This window comes from Rhamphochromis sp. 'chilingali' (assembly GCF_963969265.1).
Source record: "Rhamphochromis sp. 'chilingali' genome assembly, chromosome: 21".
Lineage (NCBI taxonomy): Eukaryota > Metazoa > Chordata > Actinopteri > Cichliformes > Cichlidae > Rhamphochromis > Rhamphochromis sp. 'chilingali'.
Genome location: NC_137949.1, coordinates 27,288,208 through 27,315,186, shown reverse-complemented (window position 1 = coordinate 27,315,186; position 26,979 = coordinate 27,288,208). Strand labels below are relative to the sequence as shown.

The window sequence follows — 26,979 nt, the reverse complement described above, 5'->3', positions numbered from 1 at the left end:
AGCCAGCCTAGTTAATTAGGCAACCAGTTGGCCTTCCTCTTTTGAACACACAGTCCCTCTGGGCCCCACAGCTGCTCCCACTATGGAGGTTAAGTGCTAAAACATGTTCCCCCCCTCTACATAACTCACAGTGGTATAGCGCCAATAGATTTCTAGTTATCTTGCAGTAGTCTGCTCAACAGTTTGTCAGAGGGGAACAAAATGGAAAAGCTGAAGTGATGATCTGATAACACTGTTCATGGGTGAGTGTTTTTATTTGAAATCGGTAGAAAAAAGAGAGAGAAGCAGTAAAAGTTTAAGAGAAGTAGGTTTAGTGCATTTTTATTTAAAAACTAAAGTGATAGAACCATTTCTTTCTCCTGCTGACTTCATGTGGCTTCAGCTTACCCTCTCTCCACCTCCAAGAATTCTTGTGATGTCATCAAGACTAAATGACGCATTGCCCTAAAATATGATTTACCCATGTCAATCATGTCTCAGCAATTATGTGGGAGAGCCAAGCTCTTTCACATTCCCATAAATACTGACCCAGCAGGAAAAGTCATCGAGATACAAACATAAAAATGAATAAAATGCAATAAACAAAAAACAGTGTGGGACATTTTTGCAAAGAATAATCTGGAAATGCTGTCAAAGTGTTCCACTATGAGGCATTAAAACTCCACATAGCATTTTAGCACCCAGTAAATCTGCAGTGTAATATAGTGATGTGATGTTTCCTCTTTGATCGTGCCATTTTGTGTGTGAGTGTGCACGTGTTTGTGTGCGCTGCGCAGCGGATGTGTTATATGGCGAGTCAGTAAAGCAGTCCAATGTGAAAACCATCTTCCCAAAGTCAGAGAAATGTGATGTGGATCGACGTCGATAATAAATAGCCGCGATAACTGGGGGAGGAACCCATCATCCGGCGGTGAGATGAGACCGCGCGAGGACGAAGTAGCCATAAAAGCCTGAATGAAGAGATGTAAAACAATGAGGCCGGAGAGGATGGAGGTTGGGGAGGGGGGACTGAGGGGGGAGGCAGTGGGAGGAAGGGGTGACGACCCTGGTGAGCGGGCTGGAGATAGAGAGATAAACGGAGAGGAGCAGAATGAGAGGTGGAAAGAGAGAGAGAGGGTGAGTCAGCCATGTCTGCACTCCATCAAAAACTGTGTCAGTCACTCACTACCACCAACACATCCCCACCCCTTCTACCCTATGCCCCCTGCTACACTCTCTCTTCAACTCACATATTAATTTCACTTCTTTTAACCGCCAGCCAGGGCTGTCCTCGACTGAATGTCAATCCGCTGTTCAGGGTGACAAGAGAGTGAACGAGGGAGAAGGGAGCCGGGGCAGGCACGGAGGGAGGAGGGGTGAAAACTGCTTGGCTTGCTCAGAGGCCTTTTTTATCTGAAGGTCTAACCCAACATGACCTGCTGCTTTCCATTTTAATTGCTCTCTCTCTTCTTTTTTTTTATATTATTCCCATCTCTTTGCCTGGCATTTAGAGACATTTGAAGACAGTAGACATCTGAGGCTCAGACATCATGACAGAGACAGACAGGGAGGGTGACAAGTGCACAACTGTGGCCAAAGAAGCAGAGTATGCACCAGCCAATAAAGGAGGGGAATAGAGATGCAGGAGATGATCAAATTGGCACGCATGCAAACTATCTGCTGATGTGAATGATGGGAGTTATCCCCTGTGGTGCAAATTCCAATTAATCAATGCCAGTCTCATTCAAACCCAAATCAGATTTGGACTGAAATTTATGTGCCAGCAAGTTCTTACTGAGGGCGATGATGTTCTTTATCTGCCCACACCAACCCAGGGGAATCAGGTCACTACTGATACATATAAGTACGTGTCTCTGTGCGCATACGTGGGCGCGTGCCCCACCTTCATCCCACATGATAGGCCTGATAAATAGAACACAAGCGGTGTATATCTGGTCAACATGGCATGCGTGAAAAATAATTACACTTAGGCTGACATCCGAGGTCGACGGGCTTCAACAGCTGCCCAGTCATTTGTGGCTATTTTTCCTTCTCCTGTCTGGACTTGGCTGAGTATTAAAAAAATCCCCACAATACACAGAGTGTTTTTCATGCTGTCATATGATAGCGCATGAAGGCCTCACTCAGCGTCGAGATCTAACTCAAGAGAAATTGTGTGCTCTTTGGAGAGTGAGGGTCATACTCATAATAAGGGATAAGATGGAGATAAGAGGTGTAAGGCAATAAAAATCTTTTTTAGTACACATATATGAATTTACCCACAAGTAAAGAGAAAAAAAGAGCCATAAAACTTTATATAATCATAACAAATACAGTGACAGTGGAAACATATAGCAACTGCATAGACAAAAATGAATCCGTGTTATTTGCATTAAAAAAGCCACATGTTGGTATTCATCATCACCACTGGTTGGACTCTCTGACATAAATTGCTTGCTCTTTACACATAGGAGAGACACTGGCTCAATCATGGATATTCATTACTGGCTTGTCAGTCAGAGTGTTTCAGTGCAACAAGGTGGTTCTCTAAAAAGTCAGCCCATGGCCCCACGCTTCCAGCAGCTCGTAGAGCGCTCTCCCCTAAGAGTGAAAAATGGGCACGGGGAGATGGGGAGGCAGTCCTGGGTGAAATTCAAGGCCAAAGCACTCATGTTTCCACCATCTCCCACCTCCGGGGCAATGCATTACCTCCTGGATATAATCACACCCAGCAAGACGTGAGATTTGGCTACATTGTACTACCAGCAAGTGATGCCGTTTTTCTATTTATGTCTATGGCTGCTTGCATATAAGCTTATTTACATGTTTCTATCGGCTAGGAGCTGCTGTGCCTATGCATACAGTAAGTGTATATGATTATCAATAGACACACACTGGGAATTACACCTAAGCCTACAGTACATATCCCCTCATAAGTGTCTTTCTCCAGCTTATTCTCTTTTATTAGCACGTCCTTTTTTCATTAACTGAAAAGGTTACTAGCGCATTTGTAATACTTCCAAATGAATTCCCTGCATACCCTGCATACCCAGGGTTCAGGCAAGGCCCCAAACCATTCCTACTAACCTCCTCTAGGCACATACACACACTATTTAGTCTCCTTCAGCTCCAAAAGGGCATTTCAATGGCATTGTCCTCCCCATTGCCTCTCAAACACAGGTAGGGAAATATCACCCAGGGAATAAATATCTTGGCCAGGCTAATTATTTGGCAGACGTGTCTGCAGATTAATAACAGAATAAAAATGCAGCGGGGGATAGTGTACTCTGAAAGGCTTTTTTTTTTTTTTTGGAGATGGGGGTTGGCGTAGGAGGAATGATGGGCAATTGAGTGGAGTTATTGGAGAGCAACAGTGCATGTGGTGGTTTCAGATAGATGTAGGAGTAGGGTCTAGCCCCAAGGCTGTGAATATGCTGTCTGGGAGGAGAGAGATTAACTAAGCAGCTCAGTGACATCATGCCTGCAGAGACAGTTATGAGGAGTATCCATCACAACCATCGCCTACAAGTAATAAGAAAAATATACATATTTATATTCAGAATTATATCTGAAAATGACATGTACAAAAAAATAAAAATAAAATATGCACAAGGATATCACAGAGTGAACATTTGAAAAGAAAAGCACCTGCCCATAATATTAGAATACACTATGATTCAGGGTGCTCTCTTCAGCAAATGAATCCTGTGGCATATGGCAAATCATGGCTTCCAGCTGAGCGTGTGATTGTGTTGCTACTTTACTCCCCCAGAAGTTACACAAAAGTTTAAGCTTTTTCTGAACTCATGACCCAGAGTAAAAGGTAAATCAGCCCAAGAGTGTTGATCAATTGAGTAAAATGAGAAACAACCCCATGTGGAGTTATTATCATCACAAATGCACAAACAACCCAAATCCCCTTAATCTAGTCAAGGGGTAAAGCCTGTATTGACCTAGTCATGCTGTATGAGTGCATGTGTGTGTCTCAGATTCTGACCTAGTCTGCTGAGTGCAGTGACAAAATCCCTAAGCCATGTTCACCTGAGGAGGGCAGACTGGGGTAATTTTCCTTTCTTTAAAGAGAGTTGGGGGTTGGTGATGGTGGTAGTGGGGGGTGTCATGGAAAGAGTGGATTTCATATGGTTTTCTGTTTCTGCTTTTCTGTGAGGAAATCTCTATTTTTAATTACCAAGCAAGACTCCTTTTTTTCTCATTTACGTTGAACTGACTACTGAGATTTCCTATTTATATATTATGACAGAAAAACATTGTTTATAATTTCCATATTTATTGAAACTGTACAGACATACCAGGAAATCACACAGTGAATGTGAACTATCATATATGTTATTTGTGGATTTAACTTTAATTTAACCATATGAGCTATGGGTTTTCATAACAGGACAAGAAAACTCATTTGCCTGAAGTGACTGCAGTGTTTCTAGAGTTATTGATTAGTAGTTAGATAGGTGGTGTCATTTTTCACACGAGAAACTCTGATTTTTAAGAGACAGGAGGAGAAGCAATCGAGAGAAAACTGAGAGAACAATCATAGACTCCAGGAAGGCCAAAGACCCTGGTCATTTTCATGCACCAGTCCCTTTTTCCTTCCCCTTCCCCCATCCATCCATCTATCTGCCCTCCACCCACCCATCTCCCCTCTCACCCCTCTCACCCTGCAGGGCAGGCCCTGCCTTCCATCTGTTGTCTGTCCCAGCTAGGAGCAGCCCCATTCCCCCTCCACATGCATTTACAATTCAATTAAAAGCAACAAGCCCCTTCTTCCACCTCCCTCTCCTCTTCCTCTTCTTCTCTTCCTCCTCCTCCTCCTCCTCCTCCTCCACATCATCATCATCATCTTTTTTTTTTTTTTAGCTTTGCCTGGATGAGCACAGCAGAAAGGCCCATACCCCATGTAGTGATGCAGTCATGACACACACTTACTGGGGCACTGCTAAAGCAATACTAAGCCTACAGATGATGCAAACACACAATGACACATAAATACACAGTGTGTGCAAAAGAGCAAGGGAGAGAGACATTGGGAGATGAACACACTCACGCATACAATGATCTTTTTTTATCCTCATTTTGAATAGAAACAGAATAGAAAACAGGGTTGATGGGACTAAGCCCAGGAACAATACAACTGACGAAAGTAGGTCACACTTTGCATTAGAATAACGCATGTAAAGATGATGTAACAGCTAACAACTAATAAAGAAATTGTTGTATAAAAAATGTTAAAACATTAGAAAAAAGTGTAATATTGCTTGGAAAAAAAAGAACTCCTTGTACAACACATGTATCACCGCTTACTCATCAACGTGGTTTCCAATGATTCTTCTACATCAAGTTTTCACAAAGGAATGATGATGCATCTCCTGTGACAATTACCATGTCTTTCCTATAAACTTTTTTCATTTCTCATGATAAAAGCTTGAGCATCTTGCTTGAGTCCGCTATAAAATTCCCACTCTTTCTGCTGTAATGTGAAAGCAATATCCACAGGCATCCCTTCTCCTGGAAAAAAAAGTGGGGAAAAATGAGTCTTTAATATTTAATTACGGTGGTGCCAGCATGCAACTTTTATCACTTTCTTGTGTCATTTGCATCTCCGGCAAGCCCAGAAGATATACACAAAGAGTTGTCAGGAGAGAGAGAAATAAAGACTATAGAGTCTGATGTAAAGGGAGAGAGAGAAAGACAGAAAAGACTGAAGAATACAAGAAGAAAAAGAGGCAAAGGGAACATGCTGTCATCGGGGAAGCCATATGACTAAGAGCTCAGGAAGAAATAGGTGGGAGATACTGAAAAACAAAAAGGATAGCACGAAATAAAGATGAAAAATAAAACTGTGAAAATGCAAAAAGAAAAAAGAAAACTAATGGAGACACTACAATAGATTAAAAACAGGCTTCCTACTCCATGGGGTAAATGAGTTTGTATAATTATGGCATCATGAATTGCAAATGATGTGTCTGACTGCAACATAATTGTCTATATGCTCTACCTTAAATGTAGCCTTTCTATAGGTGCTTTGGAATTGGAATTTTTTTAAAAAACAAAAAAAGGTTTTTAGATCTTAGATTATAGTTTTGTTTTTTGTTTTTGACTTGTCTCCCGGCTCAAGATGAACCATTGAGTGATGCAGGATTTTAGCACTGTTTTTAAAAGCATGTGAATGCTAGCCTGTAACATTAGCTTAAAAAATGGAGCAAAAGACAGAGTAACAGACTGACACTCAAGTTCTCGCTTAAAATATGAAAAGATGTTGACTCATATGCCAATCACTGGTCAGTTATTACTTCAACATTCCTACTGGTGCTGGAAAAGCAAGCAAATAATAAAAGAAAGCCCTGAATTTATGTAGTTTGAAGGGGTCTCCCTCCTGGATAGTAACCCTCACTGTCCTGAGAATGGTTTGGTCCATAAGTGTTTATGAGCCCAGGCCTCTAACCCCAGTGGATAAACCCCCTCCAGCTCCATCAACCGTTTCCCCCTGCAACAAGACCAAACTCCCTGCCTGTCTGAAGGGCTGTGGCAGACTCCGTTAATGACTGATAATGTGCGTAATTACCAACCCAACTGCCACGTGGAGCTGATGAAGAACCAAACCAGTACTCCACTCCTCATCTAGGGCCCCTTGTTACCCCTCATTCACTCTGAATAGTGTTGGGCTCTAAATGAAGCCTTATTGGATGCTGCTGCACTTCCAGGGCGCAGTCATTAAGACAGCCAAATGAAAGCAAGGAGGGAAAACTGCCATTACCATAAGAATCCATGTCAAAGCAATTTTAATGTGGCTTTAATTTTGACGTACATGCTTACTTGGACTGTGCAGTCTGTGTTGTAGTATATGTAGAGCTTTGGTGTTTTCTCTTATTCACCAGACCGCCCCTGAAGACTAGAAGCATATTACTACTGTACTCATCTTTTTTCTGTATTTTTTTAAAAGTAGAGTAGCTAAACAGCTTTAAATGTTCAGTGGACAAAAAAGATTTTTCCCACTGTGGGCTGTCATGAGAGAATTTCAAAGCATGTGGGCACATCAGCAAATGGCAAAAGAAGAAAAGTACAACACACTATTTCTCCATATTTTCTCATTTCATTCCTTCGTTTAATGGTGACTGCTTTGAGCTGATTAAAATCGTTTTAACAGTGGATACAAGGGAAATGGAGCAGTGCAGTGGTAGACAGGAAAGAGAGAGCAACGCTCACTGAACTTTCAAATCACAGGGGGATTTCCTTAAACTGTGGTGGACTGACCATTGTTCCATATACTTCTCTCCACACTCCCACTGGCTCTCAGGAACAAACAATTTGCTGTGTTTCCTTTTCTACTTCTGATATGCCACAGCTGCTCTGTCAGTCTGTTGAACTTAATAATCTTCTGATGTTTTATTTTTTATGGCCCTTGGTGTTCCTACTCAGTCTTTCAGTGGCTAACCATTTCTGAGTGCTTCTTTTTTATGTCAGTCAGTATGCACAGGCTCTGGCCCAGAACTGGTGCCTGCACTCCTTTACCATGCGTGTTTGCAGTTCTGTGTTTGCATTTATATACTGGAGATTCAACGATGCCTCTCTGTTCCTGTTCACATGGTGGGTGACCATATCACAGGGATCGTAAGCATCACTACTCTTCAATCCACTTTTGGCCTGTTGCAAACACAAGTGCACATAAGTGAGGTTAGATATTGAGCTTGAAACATCAGGAAGTTTAACAAATGTAGTTTTTTTAAATTACATTTATGTGTGAGAGAGATATTGTTTGTGTGTATGCATAGAAATAGAGCATAGATATAAAACAAAAGAATTTCTTCATCAAAACTGGAGGAATCACTTCTTGTTTGGGCTGTTGGTAAAATTTTTGTAATAATATTTGTCTGTTAGTTGCATGAGCAATGTTTAAAAAGATACTGATACAACAAATGCACCTTAAGGGCCCAACTCGGTGACTTGAATTAACTGAATTTGAAGCCTAAAGGCCTTTAAACACCAAATGAGCAGCGAAACATGTTACGCAATGTATTTACACACTCAACTCGTTGCGTTTGCGTTGTTGGCTATCTTTTGGCTCTCAGAGAAATTATTTCTCTGCCTCTTCAAATATGGCCTCAATTCTGCCAACAAGAGTTCAGACTGCCCCACTGACATTCTGAAATATGTACGAAAGCGGTTGTGACACAGCTTGAACTCCTACATCAAACCATAAAACTCTCTCTGCTGCCGCCTTCTTATGAAAATCAGTGTATAATGGCCTTAATGTGAAAGAATGTAAGGAGAAGGGTGTAACTAATTACTTTACTTTGATTAAGTATAGCACTATATTTAAGAAAAGTAATGGTTTATGTCCAGTAATTTTTTTTCTCAAGTAACAACCTCCACCATTGACAATGATGGCAAGAATACAATGAAAGTCTCTTGGTCTTGAGACTATACCAGTAATGTAACACAGCACCAAGTAACCATATGACTATTTAGAGGGAGATCACCATCGCAGCAACCTGACTTCGCATCAATGGCTGGCTACGATCTCCTGGAATAGGAAACCTAAAATTGCAGCCAGTGTCACCTGATCAAAGTGCTCTCATGAAAAGATGAGACCACAGTTTTAACACCACTTTAGGCTCTTTAAACCTCAGTGACAACATCAGCTTTTTTCTATTTACTTCAACACCTCGAAACTTTAAGTGCGCGATTGTGCTACTTTGAAATACAGTCTTAGAAAACAGAAACCTGAATGTCTTTTGTAAGTCAAAAAGCATCTTTGAAGTCTGTTAGTTGTACAAATGAAAAATTCTTTTTACCTGAAAAGCACTTTTTGTCTTCAAATCAAGCGATATTCTTCAAAGGCTGGAACAGTTACAGAAAGAAACATCATAAAGCACAGAAAACACCTTGAACTAGATACGCAGGAAAAAAATGGATGGATAGAAAAACAAAAGAAAATCTTTTAAAGGTAGTGAAAGAAGACACATCGGGAAGTTCTGCTTCTTGTGCAAATCCAGTAGCTAGGACATTTTTGGAATGTTTTGCAACTCACAAATAATCACCCCATGAAATCAAACCCTACAGGATTAGCTGCCCTAAACACCAATGACAAGCTTTCCCTCTATTTCTGATTATTTGTGGTACCAGGAGAATCTGTTCAAGAAGATGGGAAATGGTTGTTAAATAATGCTTTTCTACTCTACCCGAGCACTCAAAGTGCTTTTATGCAACTTGCCTCATTCATACAAGCACTTTGTCCTATGTTTTTTCTACGTAAATGGTTTCTATCTAACATTTACACACATCCAATTGGAGAGCAACTTGGGGTTAGTATCTTGCCCAAGAATATTTGCCATGCAGACTGGAGCAGACAGCGATTGAACCAACCTTCTGATTATTAGATGTACGTCATATTTCTTCTAAAACCTGCCCAATTTAGGAATAGCTTTAATATGTACAATATTCTCTTACATACAGTTAAACATATATAGCCCTAAATACCTGTGTCATTGCAACTCTTGGTCTATTGAGCCATCCATCCTTCTTATACGGCTTATCCGGGTCAAGAAGACATTTCTGTTTACTACTCAAATCTCACATTTGAAGAGAGTACAGATGATGAGGGAAAATATATTACAACATACATGATTTATGAAAATTATGGTTATTACACTCCTAGTTTAGGTCCAATTTGTTTTATTTATCCCAAAGCAGGTACACTCCTTAGGCCATAATCTTTAGGGTATTGAAAGAGGCAAAGTGAACCCTTATTAATTCTTTAAACTCTCCTTGACTTTCACTCTCTTCTTTTCAATGTGTTTGTTATCAGTTGTATACCATCCAGTCAATTGGTCAATAGCTCAATACATAACAAATGACACTGTGGGTGTTAATGACAGCCTGGGATTAGGACAGATAATGCTGCCTCGGAAGATCAATCGGTTAGCAGCAGTCTTTGCTGCAGTACGTCGCAGACAAACACACTTGCGTGAATAGTGGTGGTGCATCATGGAGGACCAGTCGTTCATCCTGTCCCCTTTATATAAACTGCGCCATAGCACCGTTTCATCGTGGCCAACACAACCTCTTAGGATTCTGGAAAAAGTTTGCCAAAGCACCAAGATGAAAGCCCGGGCTAATGCTGAAGTCTCAAAGCATGTTAATTAACACATGGGGGCTATAACTGTGATCAAGGTTCCCTTGAGAAACAGGAGCAGTACACAATCCAATCTCTCTCCCTCAGCTTTGCTCATCCAGATCGATATCTGGATAGATTTTTTGCTTTTGCACACACCTGAATGCTGTCAGCAGGGGGACATAAATTTGGCCTTCTGTCTGTTTATGGTGGACTTGGTTTAAGTCTACTTCGCCCGCCCTCACATTGAAAGACTCTTAAAAATGAGGCCTTGCTGGTGGAGTGATTGTATCCTGCGAGCACTCTGTTCACGCTCACACTGGTGTTCAACCGTGCAAGTGCGTTGACAAACACGGGAACAGACATTGGTCTTCCTCTCTCTTTACTCAGCATAAGACTTTCACGCTTGACCTGCTTTTAAACTTTGTGATCTGGATTACTGCCAGATAATTTGGGGAGGACAGGAGCAGGGAATTCCTGTCTTCTTGAGCTGAAGAGCTTACAGGTAGTGGACTGTGATCATTCACAGTCAAACTAAAGACAGAGTTGACACAGCTGCCTCTTACCACCTCCTTTAACACCTTAATTTCTTTTGTAAAGACACTGCCACACCCACACTAATACATTTGTATCAGATATCTTTTGATATGCAGCCACCCATGCTCACTTGATTCTGTCTTTTTCAACACTTTCCGTAATTATCCTCACCTCCAACACGTGATTTTTTCCAGAAGAAATTAAAGGCATAATCATTGACAAACAGTTGTTAATATAGCACATCTGTACTACACTTTTGTTTTAAAATATGTAACTTTTGCCATGTTTATGCCTAAAACTCTGATCATTCAGAAACTCTAAAAAAATTTTTAAAAGTGTTTTATTGGAAATGAAGCTGGAGATGCCTATCTTTGTTTCCTGACTGAATCTTATCACAAGGAAGACAGGACATTATAATGATTTAGGGATATTGCTTAACAACTAGTCAGTCACAATTCATTAGCCAATGAGTGTGTGGTTTCACAGTCCAACCCTCTCCTCTGCATCACATCCATTTCTTGTTATCAATTAACTGGTGGCAGCACCAATGCCCATCTCAAAGCTGCAAAACAGAACTTCAAAAACCATGTTAGCTACATCCATGTTTTAAACTTTCTATGGTCACATCCCTTTCATGTTACCTATTTTATGAAAAACATCAGACATGATTATGTCAGAAAGGCGAATGTTGTCCAAGATAAAGACAATGTTGGAAAGTATCTCCCACCCACTCCATGACATACTGGCTAGCCACAGGAGTGTGTTCAGTGAAACTGGGATTACCAAAAAGCACCATTGAATGACACAGGAAATCATTCCTGCCTGTGGCCATCTCCCTGTACAACTCCTCCATCTAATACAATGTAAACACTACAATAGTTACATCCTTTTTGCAATCACTCTTTCTTACTCTGTAATGTTGTAGAGGCAGAGGTATGGAGGTATGGAACAAACATAACAATAACGCTGATATGTTTTGTACTTAGTTTTGCTAGGTCAAAATACACCCAGTCACAATATTAATCTTGCATTTAGTAAATAAATAATGCATCAGGCCACTCAAATATGACAAAATATGTAAGATGGTCTTATATGGACAGAGATTATTTCAGAAAGGATGAAAACACACATCCTGAAGACATGAAGATTGTCTGTGCTTTTGAAACGTAATGCTGTTATAGGGCAGTTATAGGGCAACATGCTAGTGTGGTGGTGCCTAAGAGCAAGAAGGTCTTGGTTTTGACTGCTATGTTCTCCCCGGGTACTCTGACCTCTTCCCACAATCTGAAAAGATATTGCTCATAGGTGTGAATGTGTTGTTCTGTTTTTCTGTGTTAGCCTGCATCAAATTGGCGACCTCTCCAGGGTGTACCCCGCCTCTTGCTCTGTGGTAGCAAGGTTAGGTTCTAGATCCCCGCATATCAATATGTATATAGAACAAAAATATCTGCGTAACAAATCAGTTGGCTAATTTAAAGCTCCCCTAGCAGCTGATTTTCAGAGGTCTGTATCCAACTTGTTAAAGAGCCTGCTAAGTTAGTAGACTGCCACCTCACTCAGGAGTAAAGAGTGTGGGTGGAGGATGTGGGGGTGAGGGTGTTCCAGGCGGGTGAGGGTGCTCAGTGATAAATCCATTTACATCCTCCCCTGTTTTATTTGCTCCTATGGACTCTTACTCGCATCTCCCTATTCAGGCTTGTTTACCTGGCAAGCCGAGTGTGACTAAAGAAAATTCCCACAGCCTGAGGTGGGATTGAAGTTAAGGTGAAGGGGGAAGGGGAGAAGGAAGCTGCAAGGAGACAGGGGAAGGGGCGAGGCAGTGGTTCTGGGAGGTGGGGCAGTAGTGGGGTTGGGGGCGCAGAATTACTCAAAGCTGTAACCCACCTTCCCCCTCCCAGCCCTCCGTGGGTTAATTATCATGTGCAGCCTAGTGGAGATGAAATAACGGTGACTCTCACATGAACACCCACACAGGGAGGCTTGGAAGACTCCTTACACATACACACACAAGCAGACTCACAAATCTACAAATAGGAGAAGAGAGACAACATGGTCTGCTTTTAATCGAAGCTAATCGGCTAGGAAAATAAACATGCTGGCATGGCAGACATCTATCTTTGGCTGAGGCTGAAGCTGCTAGATAAGGAGAAACAGGCCTCACAGACATGTGTTCTTCTCTTTAAAGCACTGTCTGCTTCTCGTTGGCAGAATTAAGCTTTAATATGAGTCTTAGGAGAAAGCATCACTGAGGTGAAAAGGCGATATTATGGGATGGATTTTCTCAAGACACATCAATCATCTTTAACTCGGTTCTATTTGTCAGAGTTGCCCTTCTTTAAAGGCCTCGCTTAAAAGTCCAGAGCAAGAAGTGCTTTGAAAGGCCTTACAGCATTACCCGGACCGCCTGCAACCGATCTGTTAAAATTGCTACATTGCTTTGCATGAATCTTTAATTAGCCAAAGAAAGCCCAAGAAAGGAGGTGATAGTGAGTTCTTTTCATAGCACTTCATCTTCCACATCATTACAGCCTTGTCATTGATAAACAGCAGCACTCTGAACTGCTCAAGTCTGTGGAGAGAGAGAGAGAGAGAGAGAGAGAGAAAAGTTAAACCAAGCATTGCTTTCAAAAGATCGAAAATGTTTATCTCTTGTGTTTTGGGAAAACTTATATTAGTGAAGTGGACATAAAGAAGTAAAGAAGAGGTTGAGAAAAACATCAGTGTTGGCTTAATAATTCTATAAGTAATGAGTCCAATCCCCCAAGCTTTTGCAATAGTACGACACATGTGTTTTATTGCTTTTGGCTGTTTTCTCAGTCTGATTTGCCTCATGCCTTTTTTAAAAACACCAAGATGGGAACAGTGACGATACTCTGCTTGAGCTTCGCAACAGACTGTGCCGCTGACTGCATCCATCTTTGATATACCAAAATCAGTACTATAAAATCTCATAGACAAATAAATACAGTTAAAATTCCTCAGATGACTTCATTAATTTCATATATTGTATTATGGCTCCACAGACATTACTTATCTAACAAACAGCAAGTGTGTGCAGCATAAAGAGGGAAAAACAACAGCATGTATTCACTTCACTTCTCATTTGACTGCTTTGATGTCTGACCACAAAAATCCTGACCATTCTGTTAACTGTCGAAAGCTGTGGAGCTGCAGGAAAGTCGGGTCCTGAGTTAATTTGCGGGGGATCACTGCACTGACCCTGACCAGATAAGGTGCCAGTCGACAAAACTTCCCTCATTTCCTCTTGTTTTTGCAGTATGGGAGCAGAGGCAGCCACCAACCAGCTTAAGGACAGCGAGGCTAAAAGGTGAATGCCACGCTCGGCTGAATTTTGGGCCTGATCAAAAGGAATGCGACCTAGGTTTGGGGAGTCAGCAGAGCTTATCGGACCAGCTGTGAGGCTTTGGAGAAGAAGATCCCAGGCACCAGATATCTTCAGGTAAAACCGCGTTTCCCCAGGAATGAAGTATAAAAGCCGTCCTCTTTCATCTCTTTATTCTCCCTGTCATCATTTCTTAACATCAACTGAAGCAGCATGTATCAAAAGTGATGTAAATCCTACACTGTTTTGTTTACAAGTGTAAGGGGCTTAAAATTAAATTAGTTCCACATGTGTGACATTGTGTTTAATAAAGGCAGCGAAGGTGTGTTTGGAATGAATGTATGTTTACATATACAAGTGTCCATGCATGTCCCCACTGCAGTGCAAATCGCATCTACAGTAATACATCATTCATGATTATAATGGCTAGTAATTAACTTGTGCCCAATTAGCAAAAAAGATAATCAATAATTGTTGATCAGGACACAGATAAATTATCTGTAGTGTGAGGTGTAGTGCATTTGTGAAGTGAGCTGAAGAGAAAAGCCTGTTTTCTGCAGAAGTATATGCAGCATAATGTAATCATGCCGACTCTGTTAAATGTGACACACGTCTCATAGCAGGTTATATATTGGACTCCACCCCCTCTTCACTTCTCTAACCCATATTTACTTCACATTACTGTGCAATTATGTGCTGACTAAAGACTGTATAGAGATGCAGCAGGCAAAACAGGGCATGTTCACACCCATAGCACCCACATGTTCTCAGGGAGCAAATATGGGAAAACTAGCGCATGGTAATTCAGAATGGAATAGGGTGTAGATGTAAAGGAGATGGAACTACAGAAAGGTAAGTACTGAGCACTGCTGAGTCTGACCTTTTCTCAGGATGCAATGAATGAGGGATGAGGAAAGTAAAAAAAAAGAAAAAAAGGAAAATCATTGCACGTCTTTCCCTTACTTGGCCCACTAACCGCACAGTACTACAGTGCTTTGCTGAGCTGTGGTCAATATTGACGTTGTCATTAAGCAGCTCTCTGGTAAGTGTGTCCTGGGAGAGGCATTAGACCTGCAAGGCATGTGTTTTGCATGCATATTCAGTCCACTAAGCATGCAGAATAAAACTGATGTTCTTGTTGTTTGGCACTTCAGAAAGTTTCTCACTTTTGGAATTACAAAAGACTCAGAGCTCGTAATTACAGTTTGGACTTGATGATCTATTCTGTGGCGTTTTTAGTCCTGCGTAAACACAAATTGCATGCAGAAATGGAAAGCTGTCAATAACATGATGGTTGGTCTGGAACAATTTAAACCACTTAGAGAAAGAGCGAGAGGGGACGTGTGTGTGGGTTTGTGTGTTCGTGAGAGAGAGGGAGTGCTATGTCACTGAGTGTGCAGGGGTCAGAAGGGTGTGCAACAGATCCCTCAGCGGGCCTCACTAATAGTCATGCAAACACACATTTAGCTGTGACACAAAAATCCAGGGGTGCACAACGTTTCATCATTGCATCTAAGAAGAACAGGCTTTAATCTAAAAAGCCACAGAAACACAGACACAATAAAAATTTTTTTAAAAAAAATGTAGGAAGGGCTGACAGATATATTTGAAGCCTGAAGTGTGCATCACAGAATGGACTAAGGCAAAGAATGAGACGGCATTTTGGGGTTGTGTGTTTCACATAGGCCCGCCCTGTCTCTGTCTGTGTCTGAGTAAACACTGCTGTTGCTCGGCTCAAGCAGCGGCAGCTGTGGCAGCCCATGGCCGCTACTACCGCTGAAAGCTAAGTTTACTGTGACACGTGATGGGCTGAGGACAAGCAGCCAGAGCACGCAGATAAGCTCAGGGACTTTTAAGACTCTGTAATCATCTGCAAAACTGTACACCATGACGGCTCCGGCCACAAAGGGCATTTTGTTTGTTACTGCCAAATATTTTATGTGATATACCATAACTGTGTGGGAATTGGAGATTATACAAGTGAGCCCAGTGAGAGCATATAAACAGCTCATTAATCACATGCTTTACTTACTTCAGATAATAAGCTGGTGCCAATGTTTAGGCATTCCAAAAGCAATAAATATCATAATAGAATTATATTTTTAATACACCATAACTTTACAAACTGTGCTGTCCAGGTTTGTGTCTCAGTACATACAGATATTTGCAATATAAGATTGGCAATGAGTGAGAAGAATATATATTCTTCTCACTCATATATTTTATTGTTAAAGAACTTTTTCAATAATATCACTGTTTGTCACAGAAATAGAACGTTGTGTGTTTTCAACTTTCATATTCACTAAACATTATAGTATCTCATAACAAACCAGGATTTCTGCACCCTCATATAGGGGATGGTGCTGAAAAAGTGTGACTGATTTTGTAAAGTGACAACTACACAACAAGTCTCCGGGATCAAATGTGCTGTTTACTGCTTGCCTGTGTTGCCTCTGGGTAAGAAGAAAAACAACCCCCTCCTCATTAACAGAGGCCACTTGGTGTGTCTTTTTACCCGACAGTTGGCTCAGCCAGTTCTGACAGATGTGGCACTTTCGTGCATCTGATGTTCCTTAGGATGGGAGACACAGTGGGTTTTTCAAGTATGCAGCGGCATGTATGGTATAGTGGATGTAGAAGTAGCCTATGCATATTCTTTAGATTGTTCTCCCTGCTCTGTCTGAAATACTGCCAGCAGATTACAGGTTAGCAAGAATGACAGCGGCTGCATTTCATACAAATGTTGTGAATACATAATGCATAGCATTGTCTGCATGATCCCTTTCACATGCTAATGCCAACCTTTCTACAGATGTCTCAGAGGTATGTGCCGATGACAGTAGTGAGTCAGAGAGAGGGTAAAAATAAAAAGGAATAAATAGAGAATCAGATGCGCTGAAAACTCATCACCGGCATGGCTGACATTATTCACATTTAATCATCTAGTAGAGAAAAAATATTTTAAAAAAATCTCAACTTTATGTGAAGTAGAAGAAAAAAAGCTAGTTTCAACTTAGCATTGTAGGCATTCACGAGCACTTGAGTCTTTCCAGAAAATCACCCGAAATCCTTCAGAAGTTATTTACAGCTATGAAATATCCAGACAGAATTCCTATACAAAATGCATGGCAGAGTCATTAGGATCTGTGATTAACATGTCTGAAAGTACAGTATAACCACCACTGAAGGAAGTGCTTTCGGCAGCAGGCACTAAATCCTGATCCAGTTAATTGTATGGTGGTACGGTAAAGGCTGACGGGCACTAAATGCTGTCGTGAGATGAATGAAACGTTCATTTAGTGTTTTACACAAAGTTCCCACACATAATTGTTTTCTCTTTCCAAAACAGTGTGGGTTACTGAGTTTAGATGCTAGCGGTAGATTTAACAGCAAATATCTACAAATAGATATTGAAGAAACTGGCAGTTACCGCTTTTCAAATATATACATGTTTTTTACCTTAAATTTTAGAACAGTTACAGATGTTTTAGAATAGTTACAGATGTTAATATACTCACCAAAGCACTGACTGTTGACTTATGGGAACAAGTTGTTGGAGCTGGCTGAAAGGATGGTGGTGTTTTCTCTCCTCCTTTTTCCTTCCTTACACGCACAAAGCTTGGGGTGAATTGTTGCTTCCAATGTTGACAAGCCTCTAGTGACCTTCCTCTCTGTAAGTGCTAAAAACACTGGGCAGGCTACCATAATCAGGGTCTGTGTTTACCATGTCTTTAAGACTGGAGCTGCAGATCTGAGATCAGCAATCAATTCCCATTCTCCGCAATTTTGCTCCCAGTGAAGCGACAAACAAAACTGATCTCTGACCAGAGATCCTTGACACCAGTTTAGGTGTCTGGTCTCAAGTTTCCATCACGCTGGTGTGCATTTGCTGTCCTCTTTAAGTGTTGACTTTCCAGCCTGCTACTATAGCTAAATAAACACTGGCTGGATTAAGGCTACCTCTCCCATTTATCCTGTCACAATTCCTCATCCTTATCTGATGCAGGCCACAACTGGACCTATGGGGCAAATCCCCCACACTCAGAAACCCTTCTACTTCATATTCGAGTAGGAAGCTCACATCTCCACACTTAATTTAAAAATGTTAATTGCAAAAAGGATACATGATGAAAAATAACTGAAAAACAGTGCGTTTTCTTGGGTCACCCACACACTTTGACTTCAAAGCCCACAGATTGACAAATACCTCCCTGTTCTGAATAATTATTCACAGTTAGGATAACTACATACAGGTTTTGCATTTTTGTTTCAGGTCATGCTCAAGTCCATTATCTGGCCTTGATCAAAACAATGGAAAATTGGATCTGTGCTACTATTGATTTAAAATCAACATTGAAAGACATTATTGATTGTCTGGAAAAAATGTCAATAAAGTTACTAAAGACAAATATTACCCTCTAAATTTTTCAATAACAGATAGTCTGTAACATCAAATGAGTTACTCGGACTAAGTAGCAGAGAGAGCAGAAGGAAAAAAAGCAAGAGAAGGAAAGGAGAGGAGGGATCCTCCACTGACTGCAACCAGAGGTTCTAACATACATTTTAGTGACCTATTAAGAGCATTATGGACCCCACGTCCAGCCCTCAGTTCTGGTAATCTGGCCTATCCTCTTAAAAGTGGAATTGATTGAAAGAATTGATCCTCTCTGAGTTGGCAGACACAGCCCCAATAATTACCTCACGTAAATCTCTGCAATCATGTATGAAATGTCAGAATCTTCTGCTCATATGCTCTCAATTGTTCAGCAGCTCTTCTGAGGCTCAGACAACACTTGTCCTGTGGTTGAAAGAAAAAAGATAGTGAGCTGCCAAAGCTCTGACCGACTGTGCTGTTATAGATCATATTCACATTAAAAAGAGAAAATAAAATAAATGAAAAAGTAGTTACAAACAGGATTTTCCATGAAGGAAAAAACCTAAAGGCAATGATAAAATGTGACTTTACTGAACAAAGAAAGTCGAGAATAAACTTAACTGATTGAGTTCACTAGAAACAGATGTTGGCATCAAATGCTTGGATTTTAGTGGATATAAACACATAGTAATGTCTTCAAAATTTCAACCTGTGCCTATACAAATGTAAAAATTTATGCTCTCTGAGTGATAACTCCCTATATTTACTTTTTAAAATTATAATTTATCTGTCATTTAAATCAATTCATTAAGGGCGGGTTAAGCATGTTGACAGTCTTAGACTTACCTACACATGCTGGAAACCACCAGCTAACAACCAGACCCACCACCTCTGATTGAATGTTATTCATAAGACCCCTCTCTCTCAGCTAAACAGGCAGTGAGTATGCACAGGCGGCCACGGAGCCCTAAAAAGCAGCTGCAAAGATGGGAGGGTGCAGGATTAAGGCCTGAGCCTTACTCAGATGGGGCATTTCCATGACAGTGAGCTCTGCCACGGCTTAACAGCCCGCTCCTGTTTATGCTTTTTGGAGGAGAAGCCGGATTCCCTCCCCGTGACAGATGGCCTTTCAGCCACAAAGTGCAGTGTTTAGACTTAGCTTGCTCCGGGGCAAGACAGCAAAGCTCTGATGACACAGCATTCGGCAAACAACTCCCAAATGTAGAGGTGGTGGCCGCAGAAAGCACAGAGAACTGGCTGACCCATCAAGCAAGTAACCAAATAACCAGAGAAGCTGCTCAGCTTCAGCTAAATCTGTCAACAAGGGGGAGGAAAAACAAGGGACACCAGAGATAATGATGGGGCTTAGAAAGCAAAGAAGTGGTTGGCTTAAAGATACATGACACGACTCAATTTAGATTCAGCACGGTCCGATCTAGAGCTTTTGCTTACTTCAGACCAAACGCCCCTGACTGAATCAATACACCCTGAATAGAGAAAGCACTGGTTCTGCTTTTAATTAAGAGGATTGTTAAATTTGGTCAGCTGAAGTGTAAAGAGATTTCTTTACAGGCAGGCAGGGTAAAGCAGCAGATTTTGCATTAGAGGGTAAACAGTGAGTGAAAAGGACCAGCTGCTGTGGAGAATTAGCCCAGTCTCATCTGATCCACCACAAACCTAGTGCTGCTTACTCTGAAAAAAAAAAAAAAAAAAAAAGTCTGGCCTGACCCAGTCTGACCCCTCATACAAAGCCAGAGAGGCCCTGGAGGCAGTGAATTAATTGCAGCCCACTAAGCCTGATACAACATATCTTAAATAGGAGGGTGCTGCTCATAAGTGCTGTAGCCTGAACTAGAAAAGGCCTAAAAAGGAAATTATGCTCAAAATTGTGCACAGTAAACAAAAACAAACACTCTGGGAATGTTTTGCTCATTGGACTGACCCTACTAAAAGCAGCGACTGAACTACACATGCAAGCTTTGGCACTCACTGACACAGTGCATAGATAGCTGCATGGCTTTAGCCGCAACGAGCAGCAAACAACAGAAGAAAACTACCTGGAGCCCCTCGCTTCTTCATCACACCTATCCTGGGAAAACAGCTGATGAAAAATACCATCCCTTCATGTCTCCTCACGCTGAAATTCATTTAGAGAGTGGAGGCGTTACTCGCTATGTTTACCCTGACTGCTCGCTCTTCAAACCCACACTGTTGGAGCCACCTAAATTGGCCTCTCGCACCATATAGATTTCCCATCACAGGCTAGCATCTAAAGAAGACACAGAGAGAAGAGCAGGAGAAGAGGAAAGGCAGAGCCTTCGCCAGTCTGATCACTCACCCTATTGTCTTCTTCAAATAAAATACATACTTAGATTAATAGGCCCAATAACACAGAGTGATGGCTCATTCTTGTGGGGAACGGATGCCTTATCACTCCAGTCACTTACTTGGCTGCTTTTGTTTTCCAGGGAGATGAATCATGCCGAGTAAAATCAAATGTAAGCAGAGGATGTAAGCGGACACCAACATTACCAGTGTTATAAATCCAAAGAAGTTTCTTTATTAGCAATGCTGTGGACTATTTAGCCAGGTGCCACAGAGTACGCCGAGGGTTGCCTTTAACGGCATGAACATAGATAGTCATGCAACGGTCCGGGCAGCACGGGAAATGAGAAATGTCATGTCAGGGGCTTTCTGACGTCAGTGGATCAATAGCCCCTGACAAGGAATTTTAAAAGATACTATCTGTCTGACTGCTGGTGGCAATAAACTGAAGATTAACCTTTACGTCCTTCCTAGTCCTGGGAAGTACCCTGAAGGGCATGCTCCACTGTTTACTAATCAAAAAAAGTTGCTTTTTCAATACTATAGAACCAGCAAATGGCTTAGTGGGTCTGCACTAGGCCATGAAAGTTATTGACTTCTTCTCCTACCGATATGAGCATCATAAATGTGAAAGATGAACATTCCACAGCCAAGTATTATATATTACCAGCACAGCTCCAGATATGCGTACAGTCACAGCTGGTTTATTAAAAATAAACACCATATATTATCAGCATGCTGTAGGACAAATGTAATATTTCCTGTTGCTGTGCATAGAAGTACAGAAAATGTAATCACATGACATCAGAACGCTGAGGTTGTTGTTAGGGAGAGCCTGCTCTGCCGGCTGCATAGCCGCGTCCTTTGTGAGGCGCAGAGAAACAAGAGCTCTTTTTCTCCTGCAGAAGCGTGATCCTCTTTCACCCCATACCTTTGAGCTGGGAGCCAAAGTTTTGAATGGCTGTGACCTCTGTGGCCTCTGCTGGCCCCCACTGGCCTCCAACCCTCCAGCTGTTCATCTTTCCAGTCCAGCACATTGTCCAGTACCGCTGGTTCGCGGAGGCAAGAGGACCAGCACCCCTCTGCGCCTAAGAATTGACCCCCAGGCCAAGGCCACAACACCACAGGCATAATACCGAAGTTCCCACATGAGCAATGGAGCATGACGAGAAGGAGAGAGAAAGGCAGAAAGTCGAGCAAAATTAACCAGGGTATGCGGAGGTAAGGTTGTGAGGAGTGGAAGTAAAATAAATAAATAAATGAAATACAGGAGTGGGAGATGGATGTTCTTCACATAGGATAGGAAATCGGGAAAGTGAACAGATATACGGGGAATAAATGAACAGAGGGAGGAAAGAAAAGAAAAAAAGCAGGTCGAGAGAGCTGGGAGTGCACGGAAGCGTGGTCAGAAGAAGTAAGTTGCGACAAGGCAATAAGATGGTGCTGCACAGACACAGACAGACGCCAAGGTGCAATAGAAGAGCTTGCTTCCCCTTCTGCATGGCTGGCTCCGATGACAAGACAGTATTCCCTCAGCACCAGCCGCTAACTGGATGATAGCACCAATCTCTCTCTTCTCGCTACCCTTCTCGCTTTCTGTCTAGCTTGCTGTCATTAAATCTATCTTTCTTTCCTTCTTTCTTTTTTTTTGCTGTAGCTTTCATACTTTCCTTCACCCTCAGCTGAAATCATATCCAACCTATCTCGTGAAACGACAGGATAGCGGCCATCTAAAACAAACATTATTCTATAGCTTTGTTTGTTTACCTGTGAAAAATCATTGCCCAGGGCTATCTCTCATTAGAGTAGCCAAACAAAGACAACAGCAACTTGAGAACGCTTTAAAAATGCCTATAATTTGATGATGGTGTATATGCATGTGTGTATGTGGGAGGGAAGGAGGGGGCGTTTTGTGCAATCATGCAGGGAGGGCGAATGGAAATCGCCTCTGTACAGGATGAAAGCCTCTGAGGACTATCCATTGACTATGAAATGTGATGATCCCCCTTCACCCTCAGACACCAAGAGAGTTCAGCTTAACACAGCCCTTTTTTCATATAAAACCTCATCCTTCATCCTTTTACATTGTACATAGAATATTTCTAAATTGCATTCTCTGTCACAAACTCTGTAAAGGGATGGATGACTTAGAGAAGCTGTGAGCGTATATTTCCATACATTTTACTAAGGCTCATAACTGAATGATTCACAAGCTTTCTCACTGAAAAGGAGTGCATTTGAATATGAATGCATCTGTGAAATTGCGTTGTATGTGGCTGTGCATATGGTTCTTATGTCTGCAAGAGGTGTTTGTGCACATGTGTATGTGCGTGCGTGCATATGAGCACACATGCGCCTGGCTGGTTGGTGGGTTTTTGGCAGGGTTGTGGTACCCTGCTGGGACCAACCCTGCCCAAGCAGCCTGGTGGAGGGGACAAGCTGTGGCATGTACACACACTCACACACATACACGCACATAGAGCAGCTGCTCCTTCTGCAGCTGCTGCTGTCGCCCAACCCAGGACTCCCTGTTCCAAAGGAGGGTGAGAGGGGGTGGAGGTGTATGTGTGGGGGAAGCTGGGGATGAAAAGAAAAGGAGAGGGCGGGGGGAGCAGGAATGAAGGAAAAATGGGAAGAGCAGTAGAAATGGGAATGGAGAGCGAGCTGACAAAATAAATTGGGAAGGGAGAGGTAATGGAAGTGAGAGGGGAGGAAAGAGCAAAGTAAAACAGGGAGAAAGAACAGGTTAAAGAGACACGGGCAATCGCGCACAGGCGATCGCACACTCAAATACACAACCAAGCTCGCACCCAGTAACAGGTGAAAAAATATCCATTATCACCTCTGTTGCAAACTCAGAGTAGCCTACACATGTAACTAAAGATTAGCCATCAGAAACAATTTATTTAACAGCCTAGAGAATAATCTAGTAAACAATCTCTCGGAAGAAAGAAAACTGTATCATTAACCCGCAGTTTGAAGTTCCACAAACAACAAAGCACCCTGACAACACAACTTCTACAGGTTAAACACAGATTAAACCAAATCCAGGCCTATATGCCCTGTGATGGAAAACCTCTATTTAAGATAGCATTTTACTCTCCATCCAAGCTTAATCTGTCTGGGAAATCAAGCATCCCCTACATACTCTGTGTAACTACTATCCAGTCCTCCCTTGAGACTGTGTTTGTACTCTTTCGCTTTTGGTTAAAAACAAATAGACCAGTCTGCAATGCAAATCAATAGCATGAATTTGAACTCGTGATTGCATATCAATAAGGTAATTGAAGGAAAGCTTTTTGTCACTTATGGGAATTTTTTGAATTTAAAATAATTTTACTTTTGACACACGGCTACAAAGAAGATTGGCTATGGGGGAGGCTCACTGCGTCCATGCGTCAAAGGCTGCTATCGGGCTTCAGATAAGATAGCAAGGAAGAGGTTGGCTATGGGGAAAGAGGGCCACATTGAACATGTCCAATTAGTAAAGTAATTAGTTAATTAACATGGAGGACCCTAAAGGCCTCCCAACACAGCCTTATATAGACTTTGTTCAAACCAAGTACACTTTGAAGGCTTTTACTAAGCAGTTTCATATAGACAGACCAACTAACCAGCCCCCCATCATCTGCCTCGCACACACGAGGACAACTCTGGATGATCTTCCATATACAGTATCAGTTTCCATTCAGTGTCAGTCTCACATTTTGTATTCACACATAAGCAGGAAATCTGTCCATTCTGTATCAGTGTGAAATATGCTGTCAGTTTTTTGTTTGTTTTTGGCTCACTTTCCATCAGCTTTCTACTGCAAAATCATAATCATACATGGCTATAGGCTGCCTGGATTGTCTCCCTGTGACATGCCATCTTTAGCCGGCAGTCATGTTATATCTTCTCCCACAACAAACAGCATCTGAGTGATTATGCACATTCCCATCCAGTGGGTGTTGCCCAGCCCAATGTGAGGAGTGCTCTATGGATATATCAGCTTTTCTAACGGCAACACCTGATGCAGCTTTTATGTATCTAAACCTTATAAAGACCGGATCAATTTGTATTTGAGGCAAAAGCAAAAACAGGAAAAAGAGAGAGTGTGTGTGTGTGTGTGTGTGTGAGAGAGCGAGGGAGAGAGAGTTAAAAGACCGTCTGCCCTGCATCGCTTCATAGCCACAGGCAGTTGCACAGCACAGAAGAAATGTGCTTACATCATCACATGCAGTCCAGGCATCCTGCAGAGGGCACTGCTAATGGAAGAAACACAGAGCAGAGAAGGCAACCAACCAACCCAGGAGAGACTCAGCAAGGCACTCCTACGCATCTAAGATATCTGACATTCTTGGCAGCCTTTCAGAGAGGTCAGTGGTAAAATATTCAAGCAGAACTAACCTTAAAGAGGGACCATGTTTGAGCAAGCTGAGACCAGAGGCTAAATTTGTCACTAATTAAAGTCTGCATGAGATATGGGGAAGAGTCTTTTCCAGTGAATCTCCAACTCCGCTATGCAGAATAATAGTGCTTTGATTTGGATAAGATGTTTTGCCATTTTAGGCGCTGGGTGATATCATGGAAAGTGTGCTGATTTGCTGAAATGGTTTTCCTCTAAGTGTAAACAGAGAGAAAGAGAGATTTTGCATCTCCCAGTGTGACCCAGATAAGGGCCTTGCTATAGAGATGTGGGATAGATCACACATGTAACATGTGAGTTACGAATGCTGTTCTCAGTCTAGCTCTAGGGCACAGGGTCACTTTTCTCAATTACAAGCTCAGGTGTACCAAAGTGAATATCACAACAAGTTATGAGCATGACTGCGAGGAACTAATTCCACATGTTCTTATCTTTCCTAGTCTACAGGCGTGGCTGCAGTGGATATAACAGCAGAGAGGGATCGCATAACAAACGTGAGAGCAAAAAGATGAGCAATGTGAATACACTAATTATTCCCATTAACCACAGTTGCAACTAAATCTTTGTGGTTAAGTGAGTATGTGTCTAAGTGTGTGTCTTTGCAGGTTACAAAGCGTGGGTTGCCAGCTGCAAAGCTTTTCTGGATGCTGATTGGAAGTGAACGTTGAGCACTCAGGACAATTATTGAATCATTACTGCTACCATGCCTCAGGCAAAATATGAACACCATGTTATTTGTCAACTGACCACAGCTTCCTAATCAACCTCACATGCGTTTGTATGTTTGTCTTAGTGTGCACATATGTGGCAATGTGTGTGTGTGTGTGTAGCTTGTTGGCAGAAGGACAGGAATGTCCTTCAGTATGTGGGTGCACATGGTTGCAGAGAGTAATGGATGAGTCAGGAACCCTGCCCAGTATTTTCTTATTTATATATTTGTTTAAATTGGGGGTGGTATCTAAATGAAGTATAGCACATTGACAGATGCCTATGTATATGAATATGTGTGCATGGTAGTGACTGAGGAATGCCCTGTTGAAACGCAACTGTCTAAACATGTCCCTTTCAGCTGTCTCTCCGCTCCCTTCGTGGAAAAATAACTTAACATGAGTTGTTTGGTATTTTCACCGCACCCCACACTACCATCTCACATCGACTGCTAAGAGCTTGTATGCTGAAATTTCCCTCTGAGGCTTAATACTGGAAAAGTGTCTTTCAAGTGCACCACTAGACTGGTAAGGGAGCCTAAGAAAGAAGGGATGGGGGTAGAAACCTGGGGGAGAACCCATCATATTCAACTTTAACTCTTTTCCTTCTGCCTTCAGGAAGACATGCGATTCATCTCTACATTTCTGGGTAGCAAGTGGTGGAAATGTTTCAGGAAGGTTTGATTAATTGACTTAAAGAATGATAATAGAGGTACTATTCATCACAGGTGCACTCACTTCATGGCATGAACAATCAAGTAGTGTGTCAATCTATCAAACCACGAGCAGCTAACTGTAACATTTCTGAACAACTTACAAGAATGTGAATGTAATAACATTTAGCCTCTGTATACCCAGTCTATCTCTCACTGTCTCTATGGCAATGTGCTAGTGTGCTTGGGCTTGAAGTTTTGAAGGTATCCATCAAATCAGCGACTGAGATATGAGTGTTTTAAGCACACAAGCGATTAACAACTCAAACAATGATCACTAATAAGCCACAACAAGTAGTTATACATCTTTTCACCTTATCTACAATACAGAGACGTCCTCTCAACATTCAGTTAAGTTGATCTCTGTATGTAAAGCAATACAAAAAACAGACATTTCCTGCCCTGATGAAATCCCCATTTGACATAGCTAACCATGATCCCTCTCGACAAAAACATGCCATCA

General features: G+C 41.8%; 2 long non-coding RNA genes across 3 annotated transcripts; one reads left to right on the top strand and one right to left on the bottom strand.

Moving 5' to 3' along the window:
* Positions 1–4,270: 4,270 nt before the first annotated feature.
* LOC308390161 lies at positions 4,271–19,414 on the bottom strand. 2 transcript variants are annotated; one of them, XR_013970403.1, is made up of 4 exons: positions 19,210–19,405; positions 17,507–18,786; positions 8,790–13,214; positions 4,271–7,638 (listed from the first exon to the last, which is right to left on the bottom strand). It is a non-coding gene; the product is annotated as an uncharacterized lncRNA (long non-coding RNA). The 2 variants fall into 2 exon arrangements; XR_013970402.1 differs by having other exon boundaries at positions 4,271–13,214; positions 19,210–19,414.
* A 5,329-nt stretch (positions 19,415–24,743) lies between these two features.
* Positions 24,744–26,296, top strand: LOC308389120. Its single transcript, XR_013970222.1, has 3 exons — positions 24,744–25,046; positions 25,537–25,613; positions 25,702–26,296. It is a non-coding gene; the product is annotated as an uncharacterized lncRNA (long non-coding RNA).
* Positions 26,297–26,979: the final 683 nt, after the last annotated feature.